Source organism: Myodes glareolus, chromosome 18 (assembly GCF_982192425.1).
Source record: "Myodes glareolus chromosome 18, mMyoGla1.1, whole genome shotgun sequence".
NCBI classification, from domain to species: Eukaryota; Metazoa; Chordata; class Mammalia; order Rodentia; family Cricetidae; genus Myodes; species Myodes glareolus.
The window spans coordinates 20,430,166-20,445,449 of record NC_142043.1 but is presented as its reverse complement, the minus strand read 5'-3'; the positions used below and the strand labels follow the sequence as shown (position 1 = coordinate 20,445,449).

The following is a 15,284-nucleotide window of genomic DNA, read 5'->3' as shown; positions in this document are numbered from 1 at the left end:
GGCCACTTGAGCCAATGGAACCCTTGGTTGGGATATGAGAGGCCTGCCCATACACTCAACAAAGGTGTTGGCCTTTGGTAGTCACCTGACTTCCAGAGTACCGACAACACAGGTTGATCATGGCTCAATTTTCCTTCAGATTTCTCTCCCTCCTTCTTTTCCCCTTCCTCTGTATTTTCTTTTGTGGCCTCTGTTCTCAGGTGGCTCTCTGGGGCTCACCTTCTCAGACATGTCCCAGTTCAGTAAGAGCCCAGGCAACATCAGCCCACTCTGTCCTCCCAGGTCACCTCTGAGAAGAGGATATTTAGCCCCAGTCAACCTTACAATAAGTCCTTTCACTGAGTGTCTTCAGCTCCAATTGCCCAGATTAGTCACCTGGCTATTGTTGAGCCAATCACTGTATCCTAGGTAATGTGAGGCTCTGATTGGCCAGGCTTGACTCATATGATCACATAGGCTGAAGATGAAATTAATTTCTTTAGAACCACAGACATTGAGAGTTAAGGCAAAGCAAGGGACAGGAAAAGAAGGGCTCTTATCAGATTAGGGTGCAGGCCAGCTTCCTACCAAAGAAGGGAGCAGTCACAGGATACCTGTCACAGGGATAGAGGGCTGATTAAGTTGGCATGCTGTTCATACCAACTCCACTGGGAGACTGACCCAAACCTTTTTGCCCAGAGAACACTTAAAATTTCTTTCTTCTTTTTTAGAATTTTAATTTCACATGTATGGAGTTCACAGAAAAAATGATCACCAATTCTCTCCTGCCATGTGTGTCCCAGGCCTTCACATTGGCAGCAAAAAAAAATACCTGGGGAGACTAGGGGCTCTGCCATGTGCTTGTAGCTCTGCCTTCAGCAGGAGAGTTTCAATTTAGACCATAGTTATCACAGTTTCCTTCTCTAGCCTACGCAGAGGAGTTCCTTTGTGACCACACATGGTTTAAGAACTACCCCTACTTTTCACTTGACAAAATTTCTGGTAAAGATTGGAGGTTGGAAAAATCAGATCTGTGAAGAAAATACAAGGAATAGATTTTAGTGGGCCAGGATGACTATGCTAAAACACACAATATAAATGAAGATACACTTAATGAACTCATCTTCCAAGAAAAGGAAAAAAATGGCATCAGTCATTGTAGGAAGCCACCTGGAGGCACAGGTGGTCCTGCAGTTTGGAGGTATACAAGTCCATACCTGGCTTAGCCACGTGGGGCTGAGCACCCTTGCCTGCACCCTTGCTTGCACATGCTCAGACCAGCAAATGGCATTAACCAATCAGGACAGCGTTCAAGCCTCTCCACCATTTAAAAGCAGCTGCCTCTGGGCTCAACTTCCTCTCTCTAAGCTTTCTCTCATCCGGGCTCTATCTTCCCTTCCCCCAATTTTCCTCAATCAAATGCTCCGAATAAAGACGTGACCAGGGAAGGAATTCTCATTTTTAATGGCGTTCATTCCTGCTGGTCAGGATGCGCGTCGCAAGTCATTCCTGAGGTCAGCTGAGGATGGAATAAAAAGCAATCCAGAACCATCCTTCCTCCCCCCCTCCCATTCACCCAAGCCATCCCCAATCCTCCCCCTCTCCCCTCTCCCTAACCATCTCCCCTTACTTCCACCCACCCCATCCCCCATGCACCCAAGTTTGCCTGGCAATCTTGCCTACTTCTAATATCCAGGAGGATAACTTTATGATTTTCTTCAGGTTCACCTTCTTATTTAGCTTCTCTAGGATCACAAATTATACACTCAAAGACCTTTAACTATGGCTAGAATTCACTTATGATTGAGTATATACCATATTCCTCTTTTTGGGTCTGGGTTACCTCACTCAGTAAAGCGTTTTCTATTTCCATCCATTTGCATGCAAAATTCAAGATGTCATTGTTTTTTACCGCTGAGTAAAACTCTAATGTGTATATGTTCCATACCTTTTTTAACCATTCTTCTATTGAGGGGCACCTAGGTTGTTTCCATGTTCTGGCTATTACAAATAGTGCAGCTATGAACATCGTTGAACAAATACTTTTGTAGTATGTTAGGGCATCTCTTGGGTATATTCCCAAGAGTGGAATTGCTGGGTCCTGAGGGAGGTTGACTCCTAGTTTCCTGAGAAACCATCACACTGATTTCCACAGTGGCTGTACAAGTTTGTATTCCCACCAACAATAGATGAGTGTTCCCCTCACCCCACATCCTCTCCAGCATAGGCTATCATTGGTGTTTTTGAGTTTAGCTATTCTGACAGGTGTAAGATGGTATCTCAAAGTGGTTTTGATTTCCATTCCCTGATCGCTAAGGAGATTGAACATGTCCTTAAGTGTCTTCTGGCCATTCGAAGTTCATCTGTTGTGAATTCTCTGTTCAGTTCAGTATCCCATTTTTTAATTGGGTTAATTAGAGTTTTAGTGTCTAGTTTCTTGAGTTCTTTGTATATTTTGGAGATCAGACCTTTGTCTGATGAGGGGTTGGTGAAGATCTTTTCCCAGTCCGAAGGTAGCCTTTTTGTCTTACTGACAGTGTCCTTTGCTTTACAGAAGCTTCTCAGTTTCAGTAGGTGCCATTTATTCATTGTTTCTCTTATTGTCTGTGCTACTGGGGTTCTACTTAGGAAGTGGCCTCCTATGCCTATATCTTGTAGACTACTTCCCACTTTCTCTTCTATCTGGTTCAAAGTGGACAGATTAAAGTTGATGTCTTTAATCCATTTGGACTTGAGTTTTGTGCATCGTGATAGATATGGATCTACTTTAATTCTTCTACAGGTTGGGGGGAAGGATGGTTATGGGCAGGGAACTTTATATCTCAACTAAGGGAGCCATTTTAGGGTTTGCAACAGACTTGATTCTGGAGGAGTTCCCAGGCCCAAGGAGAGGTCCCCAGATTGTACTCTGGGCAGCAGAGGAGAGGGTGCCTGATCTGGCCTTGGCCCATAAACATACTGATGAATATTTTGCATGTCACCACAGAACCTTCATATGGCGATGGATGGAGATAGAGACAGAGACACATATTGGAACACTGGACTTAACTCCCTAGGTCCAAATGAGAAGCAGAGGGAGGGAGATCGTGAGCAAGGAAAGCAAAATCAGAGGGGCCTTCATCCGATGATGGATGGAGATAGAGACGGAGACCCACATTGGAGCACTGGAAGTCAGGACCGCGAAGGGTGCATTCACCCACTGATACAAGGGGACTGATTGAATGAGAGCTCACCAAGGCCAGCTGGACTGGGACTGAACGATCATGTGATCAAACCAGACTCTCTGAATGTGGTTGACATGGGGGCTGACTGAGCCCCCAAGGTCCAAATGAAGACTGAGAAGCCATTGACAATGGCACTGGGTCTTGTTTCGTATGCATGGACTGGCTTTTTGGGATCCTGGCCTGTTTGGATGCTCACCTTCCTGGACCTGGAAGAAGGGGGAAGGAACTTGGATTTGCCGCAGGGCAGGGAACCCTGACTGCTCTTGGGAATGGTGAGGGAGGAGGAGAGGGAATGGGGGGAGTGGGGGGAGCAAGAGGGTATTGAAAGGAGGGGAGGAAGTGGAAAGAGTGTTTTCGGTACTTGAATAAACAAGTATAATGGAAAAAATAAAAGCAATCCAGGTAAATTAAACCATTAGAGAATAAACATGAAAGACATCTTTGTTCAACCATGGCCTAATTTTTAGTCTCTAATTGTGAGGCTCCTGGGGGCAGCAGAATAATGTAGTCTTCATCTTCCGGTGGCAGAAGATGGATGGACACCACAAAACTGTTCATTCAGTACTTTGTGAAACAGGTTCTATGCTTTTCAGAGTTGATCAATGGCTAAAAGTGTCTCCATTATCTACAGTATATCACCAGTAAGAGTGTTTGGGATGTGAATACCAGATACCTGACTTTATTGGTTGAAATGAATGGGGTGTGGAGGGATTGCTTTCCTTCATAACAAAACTATAAAGGAACCACCTGATGGCCCTGATTTGCTGGTCATAATTTTGGCTTTTTCTTCTAAGTTTACAAGATGGCTACTCCAACAGCAGATACCATCACCACCTTGTTTCCTTGTTCAGTGAAAGCTTACAGACCTGCGTGCAAGTCCCCAACACCAATGTAATGTCAGAATCATTGGTTTGTGAATCTGTGATCCCAGCACTCCTACATCAAGATAGAAGGTAGAAACAGGACAGTCACAGCAGATCACATACTACTACCCTGCATAAACAGTGGCCATGAAAACCTGTCTCCAACAGGTGGAGGAACAACACACAAAGAGGTCCTCTGACTTCCACATGTGTACTGTGGCACACATAGCTCTCCCTGTACTCACTTATATTCTTCACACGCACCTTCTCTCTATATTTGTCTCTCTCTGTGTCTCTGTCTCTGTTTTTTTCATACATGTACAGACATACACAGACACACACTGACATACACACACACACAGGCACACAGACAAACACCACTAAGAAGCAAAGAAGTAGAGAGAGGAAGAGGAAACATGTAATCAGGAAACTTCATTCTGCCAAGGTGAGCTTATGTTTTGATTGTCACCTCCATATGCAATGCGACTCAGGGGAAGGTGTGAGAATGTGGTTTACCAGTTCTACCCACAGTTTCTGCATCACCTCCAATACCCATCTATGAACAAGATGTGGACAAGTTTTTTTTTTTCGTAGCTAATGCATCCCAGGAATATCTAGACAGCCTCTATCAGTTTCAGTTTTCCAAGCCAATTAACCATTCACAGTTGGTCCTTGTACTTGTCAGTGTTCTCCAGAAGAAGAGTTGTGCATGGAAGGAGATTTACTTATCTTTCTTGTTATTAATATATCAGACAACAGTTTAATTCTTATTAGTATTTTGCTATTGTATATATGTAAGTTCTGGAGATCAAATCCAGGACATCAGGCTTGGTGACAATTATCTTTACCTCGTGATCCATCTCACTAGCCCTGAAAATTTATTGGACTGGGAAAAGCTTAACAGAAGGGCTGGCATAGTCCAGCATTGATAAATAGACATGCCTAATGTGGAAGCTGGATGCCTCCACAGTTCCAGTCCGCTGGATTCATAGAATCTCCCTTACACTGAGTTCACATTGAAGGAAAAAGGAGTTGGAATGATGTCCTTGGAGGATTGGTACAACACTGGGCAAATTCCTCAAAGAAGGGGCTTGCACACCCAAGTCTTCCTCTTCCCCTAATCTTCTCCCTGGCCTCCCAGCCCTTTGGATGGTACCATTCACAATCAGGGTGTGTCGAATCCAGTCACTGTACCACATGCCAACCCTCTGAAAATTCCCCTACAAATGCACAAGTGTGTAGTACCCATCCTATACACTCATCCAGCCAGGTTGAGAACCAATACTTCGCAGTTCTGCCTAATAGCTTGAAAAATTATTACCCACAAACTCTTGGTGGCAATGATTACCCCAGAGAAGATTCATCCACGGGACTGGACACATGCCCTGAAGTCCTAGTAATCTGAAGACCTGGTCCTGGAGCTGATCCTCCAGAAAGTCAGGTGATCTGGGCAGGCCAATCAGCATTCCTCCACAAGGCTTCTGACACAGAGAAAGAGACAGATCTCCCCATTTTCGGTAGTAGATGCAGAAGCAGAATCTTCTGGTAGAGAAACTGAAGCCCTAGAAGGGAAAAATGAGGGTGGGAAGTTAAAGAATTGCCTGCAGTAGACAGCAGCATATGACAGACCAAAGAAAAGCTCCACCAGGCCAGTGTGGTGAAGCAGGAGATTCCTGGGGTTATTTATGGGAGCGAGGAGGATGCACAGGCAGCTACAGTAAGTTTCCCTAGGTGTCATGCAGGCAGTTACACCACTGAAGATGCTCCACTTTGAAACCCACCGGCAGAGTTGTCAGTGTTCCCACATATTAAGGAATTTGGACTGTCTCTGTCTAAAGAGGCAACCAATAGATGTCCTTAACAAGGTTCTGCAGGTTTCTGACAGCACAGGCCTCTCATTCAGTGTTAGGCACCAGCTTCGTGAGCTGTTACCTGAAAAGAGATCGATCACGTGAACTGTCTGTGTATCTGTGCAGCTGCATATGCAGTGTGACTGTGTTCTGCTTCCAGGGCTGTGGTCAGAGTGGCACAGTGAAGGCTGGGACGTGTGTGACCCACTGTGTCCTTCTAGACAAACACACATTCCTGTATTCTAACCACAGATATCAAAGCCTCACCTTCTCAATACCTGCCTCTATCAACCTGTCTATGATGAAGCAAGACAGGGCTCTGTGTGTTTATGTATTTGTGCATGTATGTATGTGTGTGTGTGTGTGTGTGTGTTTGTGTGTGTGTTTTCATATCTCTAATTGCAATCCTTTCTGTATTCAATCTATTTCTCACCCCTTCCCCAACCTCAATATCCCCCTAGAAAGATTTCCAGGGTCTCTGAAGGTTTAGCCTCTGCTTAGTAGGTGTGCTGGATAGTTTTATGTCAATGTGATATATGCTAGAGTTATCTGAAAAGAGGAAATCTCTGTAAGATTTAACGCATTTTTAATATTAAAGTTTATAGTGGGGTACTAGCCCATTGTGCGTGATACCACCCTGGGCTGGTGGTTCTGGGTTCTATGAAAAAGCAAACTGAGCATGCTATAAGGAGCAAACCTGTAAGCAGCACCCTTCTATGCCTCTGCATCAGTTTGTGCCCCAGATATTTCCCTGCTTAAATTCCTGTTCTGACTTTCTTCAGCGATGAATCACAAGGTGGAAATCAAAAACATCCTTACCTCCCATAGTTACTGTGGTCATGGTGTTCCATCACAGCAATAGAAATCCTAACTAAGGAAATACGTGATCTAAAAGTGAAATGTTTTCTGGAGATGTGGCTCAGTGAATAGGAACTCTTGCAGCATAAGCATGAGGCCCAGAGTTCTACCCCCAGGAACCTTGTAAGAAGCCAGGTGTGGAGGTGTGCAACTGTAACCCTGGCACCAGGGAGTGGAAACAGGTAACTCCCTGCAGCTCACCAACCAGCCAGCCAGCCAGTCTAGACAAATCAATGAGACCCTGTCTCAAAAATAAGGTGGCAAGGGAATGAGAAATAAGCCAGGGTTCCTTGACCTACCTGGTTTATCTCCTTTAGAATCACCTGGTGGACAAGCCGCTGGGTGTGCTTGTGAGGGAGTTCTATATTGGGTTGACTGACAGGTATAAACCCACTGTAAATGTCTGTGGCAGCAGTCCATGAGCTGGAGACCTGAGCTGAGTCTAAAGGAGAGGAGATTGGAGGACCAGCATCCATGTCTCTGACTCTAACAACAGATGCAATGTGACCATCTGACTGAAGCTCTTGTCTGCTGTGGAATAAGCCTCTCGTCCATTTTAAATATTTGTTACTCGAATCGATTTAACTGCAGATTTGAACTGTGAGCTGAACCAAACCTCCTTCCTCAGGTTTCTCCCTATGGCATTTTGTCACAGCAAGGAGAAAAATAAGAAGTGCTCCTGCCATGTGTGAAAGCACAAACACGTGTGTACACACACGCATGCACACACACAGATATGCATACACACACATACAGGCACACACACACACACACACACACACACACACACACACACACACCCTTCAAACACCATAGCATTAGGGTCAGAACATGGGAGTACAAAGACTTCCAATGTACTTCCCAAGCTGGAGTGATGCAGAGAGTGGTGTCATTTACTAAGAGGTGCAGCAGAGGCGCCCCTGCTGAGAAGAAGGGCTGCCTTTGACCTAGACTAAGTTGCTCAGGCCATGGGAATGTGCTGATTTATGTAAGCTCCCCTCATGCCTGAAAATGGAGACTCTGGTGGGGTCTTTGGAAGTGGCCCTGTCTCTGTTATGGAATTCTAATCCTTCTATTACAAAGAGAACCATGCTCCTCACAAAATTCCACCTATTGCTATTGTTAGTGTGTCCACAGCAATGGACTCCTGTGTCTGAAGAAACTGATCAAGAGGAAGACAACTGGCTCACGTTGGCTCTTTTTTCTCCATTATTATTTGAAGTATCTTCTTTTTTTTCCTTTTTGATTTTATTAATATTTATTGAGCTCTACATTTATCTCTGCTCCCCTCCCTACCTTTCCCCTCCCCCTTCAATCCTCCCACAAGGTCCCCATGCTCCCAATTTACGCAGGAGATCCTGTCTTTTTCTACATTCCATGTAGAATAGATCTATATAAGTCTCTCTTAGTGTCCGCATTGATGTCTAAGTTCTCTGGGATTGTGATTTGTAGGCTGGCTTTCTTTGCTTTATGTTTAAAAACCACCTATGAGTGGGTACATGTGATAATTGCCTTTTTGTGTCTGAGTTACCTCACTCAAAATAACGTTTTCTAGCTCCATCCATTTTCCTGAAAAATTTCAAGGTGTAGTACTCCATTGTGTAAATGTACCACATTTTCCTTATCCATTCTTTGGTTGAGGGGCATTTAGGTTGTTTCCAGGTTCTGGCTATGACAAACAAAGCTGCTATGAACATCGTTGTGCACATGTCCTTGTGGCGCGATTGAACATCCTTTGGATATATACCCCAAAGTGGTATGACTGGGTCTTGAGGAAGGTTGTTTCCTAATTTTATGAGAAATTGCCACACTCACATCCAAAGGGGTTGTGCCAGCCTGCATTTCTCCCAGCAATGCAGAAGTGTTCCCTTTTCCCCATAACCTCTCCAGCATAAGTTTTCATTAGTGTTTTTGATCTTGGCCATTCTTACAGGTGTAAAATGGAATCTCAGAGTTGTTTTGATTTGCATTTCTCTGATGACTAAGGATTTTGAACTTTTCGTTAAGTGTCTTTCAGCCATCTTAGATTCCTCTGTTGAGAGTTCTCTGTTTAGGTCTATACTTATTGGATTATGTGATCTTTTGGTGTCCAATTTCTTGAGTTCTTTGTATATTTTGGAGATCAGACCTCTGTCTGATGTGGGGTTAATGAAGATCTTTTCCCATTCTGTAGGCTGTCGTTTTGTCTTGTTGACCATGTCTTTTGCATTACAGAAGATTTTCAGTTTCAGGAGGTTCCATTTATTAATTGTTTCTCTCAGTGTCTGTGCTGCTGGGGTTCTATTTAGGAAGTAGTTCCCTGTGCAAATGCGTTCAAGTGTACTCCCCACTTTCTCTTCTATAAAGTTTTCTGTGGCTGTCTTTATGTTGAGGTCTTCAATCCATTTGGACTTGAGTTTTGTGCATGGTAATAGATAGGGTTCTATTTTCATTCTTCTACATGTTGATATCCAGTAATGCCAGCACCACTTGTTAAATATGCTTTCTTTTGTGCATTTGATATTTTTTGTGTCTTTATCAAAGCTCAGGTGATCAAAAATGTGTGGATTGATATCCAGGTGTTCTGTTTGGTTCCATTGGTCCTCTTGTCTGTCCTAAAGTCAATACCAGGCTGTTTTCAGTAGTGTAGCTTTGTAGTAGAGTTTAAAGTCAATGATTGTTAAGAATCCAGAATTTCTTCTTTTTTTTAAGTGTATAGATGGTGAAATTATTTTTAAGTATTTATTTATTTATTATATATACAATATTCTGTCTATATGTGTGCCTATAGACCAGAAGAGGGCACCAGACTTCACCACAGATGATTGTGAGCCACCATGTGCCTGCTGGGAATTGAACTCAGGACCTTGGGAAGAACAGGCAATGCTCTTATCCTCTGAGCCATCTCTCCAGCCCCAGAATTTCTTTTATTGAACAATATTGTTTTGGCTCTCCTGGGTTTTTTGCTTTTCCATATGAAGTTGAGCACCAATCTTTCAAGGTCTTTGAAGAATTTTACTGGGATTTTGATAGGCATTATGTTGAATCTATAGATTGCTTTTGGTAAGATTGCAGAATTTGTTAATTCTGCCTACCCAAAGAATAGGAGATCTTTCCATTTTCTGGTGTCTTCTTCAATTTTGTTCTTCATAGATTTAAAGTTCTTGTCATACAAGTCTTCCACTTGTTTGGTTAGAGTTACTCTGAGATATTTTATTCTATTTGTGGCTATTGTGAATAGTGTTGATTCTCTGATTTCTTCCCCAGTCCTTTTGTCATCAGTGTACAGAAGGTCTACTGATTTTTTTTGAGTTAATCTTGTACCCTGATACATTGCTGAAAGTGTTTATGAGTTGTAGAAATTCCTTTGTAGAAGTTACTATTTCTTGGTAGTTTACTATCATATCATCAGCAAACAGTGAGAGTTTGACTTTTACTTTTCCAATTTGCATCCACTTAATCTCCCTTTGGTGTCTTATTGCTCTAGCTAGGACCTCAAGAATTATATTGAATAGATATGGAGAGAGTGAACAACCTTGACCCGATTTCAGTGCAATCGCTGGGAGTTTTTCTCCCTTTAATTTGATGTTGTCTTTTGGCTTTCTGTATATTGCCTTAATTATGTTTAGGTATGCTCTCTCTAAGACCTTCATCATGAAGGGATGTTGTATTTTGTTGAAAGCTTTTTCAGCATCTAATGAGACAATCATGTGGATTTTATTTTTCAGTTTGCTTATATGGTGGATTACATTGAGAGATTTTTGTATGTTAAACCATTTCTCCATCTGTTGGATGAAGCCTCCTTGATCATGGTGTATGATGGTTCTGATGTGTTCTTGGATTCAATTTTCCAGTAATTTATTTAGTAATTTTGCATCAATGTTCATGAGTGAAATTGGTATGCAACTCTCTTTCTTAGTAATGTCTTTCTGTGGTTTAGGTATCAGGATAATTGTAGCGTCATAAAAAGAGTTTGACAATGTTCCTTCTGGTTCTATTGTGTGGAATAATTTGAGGAGTATTGGTATAAGTTCTTCTTTGAAAGTCTTATAAAATTCTGGGCTGAAACCATCTGGTCCTGGGCTATTTTGGTTGGGAAATTTTGATGACTGTTTCTATTTCTTCAGCAGTTATAGGTCTGTTTAATTTTCTTATCTGGTCTTGATTTAATTTAGGTAAGTGATATTTATCCAGAAAGTTGTCCATTTCCTTTAAGTTTTCCAATTTTGTGGAGTACAGGTTTTCAAAATATGATCCTTTGTATTTCTTCCATGACTGTTGTTATGTACCCATTTTCATTTCTGATTTTGTTAATTTGGATATTCTCTCTCTGCCTTTTGGTGAGTTTGGATAAAGGTTTGTCTATTTTGTTGATTTTCTCGAGGCACCAATGTAGGGTCCTGGTCTCTCCTTCCTCCTTGGGGCAAATTTCTAGGATGCTTCTGGCCACCCAGCTAGCATCCTCTTTGCTCCTGTGCTCACTCTGCCATAGCCTGGTGATTTAGCTGTAGGGATTTGTTTTATCTTTGGTATGGTAATTTCCCACCTTCCCAGGAGAATTTCTACAGGGTGCCAAGTTTTCTACCAGCTGTTGTAGCTGCTTCTAGCCCCCAACCCCCTGCCTGGGAAGGTAAACCTATGGCACCAGGTCCCATATGGCGCCAGGTTCCCTATGTTGCCAGTTTCCTCTCTGGCTGGGAGAGAATTCCTTTACTGGGGCCAAGGTATATTAGCCTTGCATTAAGCTAAATAAAGTGGCATTTGGTGATCATTTGTTAAATGACTCTGCTCTCTTGTGTCTTTGTTCAATCTCCAGGCCTTTGCCCAAACTCGTAAGGTATGGAGGCACGCGACCATAACCGAGAAGGGTAACACAGATTTGGGTGTTACACACCAACTCTTTGTCTCATTGATTCTTTGTATTGTTTTCTTTGTTTCTATTTTGTTGATTTCAACTCTCTACTTGATTATTTCCTGCCTTTTAGTTCTCTTAGGTGAATTTGCTTCTTTTTGTTCTAAAGTTTTCAAATGGTCTGTTACTTCACTAGTGTGGGATTTTTCCAGCTTCTTTATGTAGGCATTTATTGTGATGAACTTGCCTCTTAACACTGCTTTCATTGTGTCTCATAAATTGGGTATGTCATGTCATCATTTTCACTGAATTTTAGAAAATCTTTGATTTCCCCCTTTATTTCTTCCTTGACCCATTGATGATTCACGTGAGCATTGTTTAATTTCCATGTACTTGTGCACTTGGAATTAGTATTGCTGTTGACTTCTAGTTCTAAACCATGGTGATCTGAAGAGGTACATTGTGTTATTCTATTTTTTTTTTGTATTTGCTGAGGTTTGCTTTGTTACCTAGTATGTGGTCAGTTTTTGAGAAGGTTCCATGAGGTGCTGAGAAGAAGGTATATTCTTTTCTGTTTGGATGGAATATTCTATAGATGTCTCTTAAGCCCATTTCAGTCATAACATCTGTTAGTTCTCTTATTTCTCTCTTCATTTTTTGTCTGATTGACCTGTCCAATGGTCAGAGAAGAGTGTTGAAGTCTACTTCTCTTAGCGTGTGAGGTTGAATGTATGATTTAAGCTTTAGAAGTGTTTCTTTGATATATGAGTGTGCCCTTGTATTTGGGACACAGATGTTCCATATTAAAATTTCTTCTTGATTGATTTTTCCTGTGATTAATATGAAATAACTGACCTTCTTTGTCTCTTTTGACTGATTTTAGCTTGAAGTCTGTTTTGTTAGATATTAGGATAGCTACACCTTCTTGTTTCTTAGGTCCATTTGATTGCTATATATTTTACCAACCCTTTACTGTGAGACAATGTCTGTCTTTGAGGTTGAGATGAGTTTCTTGTATACAGCAGAAGGATGGATTCTGTTTTCTTATCCTATCTGTTAGCCTGTGCCTTTTTATAAGTGAGTTGAGTTCATTTACATTAAGGGATACTAATGACCAGTGATTTCTATCTCCTGTTAATATAGTTTTCATTGTTGGTGAAGTAAATTTGTGTATTTATTCTTCTTTGGGATTTGCTGTAATGAGATCACCAATTGTCTGTGTTTTTGTTGGTGTAGCCATCTTCCTTGGGTTGGAGTTTTCCTTCTAGTATTTTGTGGGCCTGGGTTTCTGGCTAGATATTGGTGAAATCTAGTTTAATCATTGAATATCTTGTTTTGTCCTTCTATGGTGAGTGAAAGTTTTGCTGGGTATATTAGTCTGGGCTGGTATCCGTGGTCTTCTAATGTCTGCATAATGCTTGACCATAACCTTCTGGCTTTCATTGTCTCCAATTAGAAGTCAGGTGTCATTCTGATAGGTCTACCTTTATATGTTACTTGGTCTTTTTCCTTCTCAGCTCTTAATATTCTTTCTTTACTCTCTATGTTTAGTGTTTTGATTATTCTGTGGCAAGAGGACCTTTTTTGGATCAGTCTATTTGGTGTTTGTAAGCTTCTTGCATCTTCATATGCATTTCTTTCTTTAGGTAGGGAAAGTGTTCTTCTATGATTTTGTTAAATAAATTTTCTGTGCCTTTGAGTTGAACTCTTTCTCCTCCTTCAATATCTTTTCATGGTGTTTCATATTTCATGGATATTTTGGGTTAAACTTTTGCTAGATTTAATGTTTTCTTTAACTGAAGAGTCTATTTCCTCTATTGTATCTTTAACACTTGAGATTCACTCTTTCATTTCTTACATTGTGCTGTTCATGCTTGCGTTTGTGGTTCATGATTTCTGTTTCTATAATTCCTTCAGCTTGTGTTTTCTTTGTTTCTATTTTAGTTTTCAAGTTCTGGATAGTTTCTTTTATAGGTTTGATTTCTTTTTCTTGGCTTTCTTTAAGTGATTTACTGATATCTTCCGAATTTTTGTTGGTCTTTTTTTTTCAATTTTTTAAGGCAATTTCTCATTTCATCTTTAAGAATTTCAAACATTGTCTTGAAGCTATTTTTTAGTTCATTTTCTTCCTATTCATCCATATTTGGTTGTTCAGGCCTTGCTGTTGTAGGGTCTTTAGGTTTTACTGGTGTTGTGTTGCTCTTTGTGGTGTAGCCTGTGATCTTGCCTTTTCTACTCATCTTTTTCTCTGATAGGGTTGGTTAAGGCTGTCTGAGATTCTGTTGAATAATCTTCTAGGTGCCAGTGAATCCAAACCTCAGATGGTTGTTCCCCCCGGTACAGACAGTGTCACAGTTCTAGTTGCCCCATTGGTTACTCCTGTTCCTGGAGATAGCTCAGCACTCCTGTGCTTTGCTCTACTCCCCTGGAGTTTGCAATCTCAGGCCTACTTTGGCATAGGTTGCTGGGGTTCATCTGTTTCTATAAATCCTGGTTTGGATTCCCTCCTGTAGAAGTCCCTGGATTGAAGTTGTACCTGTTCTGGTGGAGATTGCTGACACTGGATCTGGTTACTGCCTCTATCCTGATCTGCCTATGTTCTGGGACTGGGTTGGCTTCCAGGACTGGATTTGCTCCTGGCTTCTGTTCCCTGTGAAGCTTGTTTCCTCAGGTGCTCTCTGTCCTAGGTAGTTCACATTGACTGTCTTTGCATATGGCTGCTGGAGTTCCTCCATTCAAATCAGAAAGCATTTAGAGCCCTGGTGCATAATGGGGCTTGCTGGAATGCTCTGGGCGTTGTCAAAAATGTCTACTGCTTATTTGGCTTTAGCCAATGCGCTGCATTCCTACAAACTGAAGTACACTGTGAATATCTTTGTCTTACTGAAGCAAGAGATCTGGGATCTAGTCATAGAATATTATTTTAAGATGGGTTACATTTGTTTATGTTGAGGAACATTTGTTTAATGATGCAAAGATGTGCTGCATTCTTTTAAGTTGCATTTGTTTAACTCCGTGAAGCTGATTACTTTGCCTGTCTGAATTACTTGATTGCTCTAAAAAGAGCTGAATGGCCAATAGTTAGGCAGGAGAAAGGATAGAGTAGGACTGGAGGCAGGGGGAATAAATAAGAGAAATCTGGAGAGAGATAAAAAGTAAGGATAGGAGAAGGAGAGGAGGCCAGCAGGGGCCATGACTTCCTGGATGTGCCTGAAGGTGAACTTGGAATTTCTCTCCAGTCCAGCATGGCAAGTGCAGGTGTTTGTTCCCCTCCCCCACTGCTGCTCAAAAGTTAACAAGAAAATCCAGAAGCTTCTGAACTCCTATTCCAGCTGTTCAGCTTCTCTTCCAGTTGACTCCCTCCTCCTCCATCCCTCAGCCTGTGGCCTTCTAAGGCTGTCATGAAGACTGCTGGGAAATAAACTCCGAGTCCCCCATCCTCGCCCTCCCTATATGATCAAGTGGGAACAACTGGAGCTCTAAGCAATTGCCCAGAGCTATTTTACTCAAGATTATTTCTGCTCACCTGTCTTCAGGTTTTGTGTTTCAGCATTGTTCTTCTGTCTCTCTCTGGTTTCTGTTGAGTCTAAAACTGCAAAAGAGAGAATAAGTATTTTGAAATACAGATTCCTGGGCACTCTTTATTAGAAAGCTGCCTTGTGAATTCAGTTATGTAGTG

At 41.8% G+C, this 15,284-nt stretch overlaps 1 long non-coding RNA gene across 1 annotated transcript in view; it reads right to left on the bottom strand.

The window, feature by feature from the left end:
• Positions 1-2,621: 2,621 nt before the first annotated feature.
• LOC125399596 (uncharacterized) overlaps positions 2,622-15,284 on the bottom strand; it is a 30,250-nt gene continuing 17,587 nt past the window's right edge. Inside the window, exons 4-5 of the long non-coding RNA XR_014998263.2 lie at positions 15,132-15,197; positions 2,622-5,628 (exon numbers count right to left, since the gene is read on the bottom strand). This is a non-coding gene — a long non-coding RNA (uncharacterized LOC125399596). The remainder of the gene's footprint in view (positions 5,629-15,131; positions 15,198-15,284) is intronic.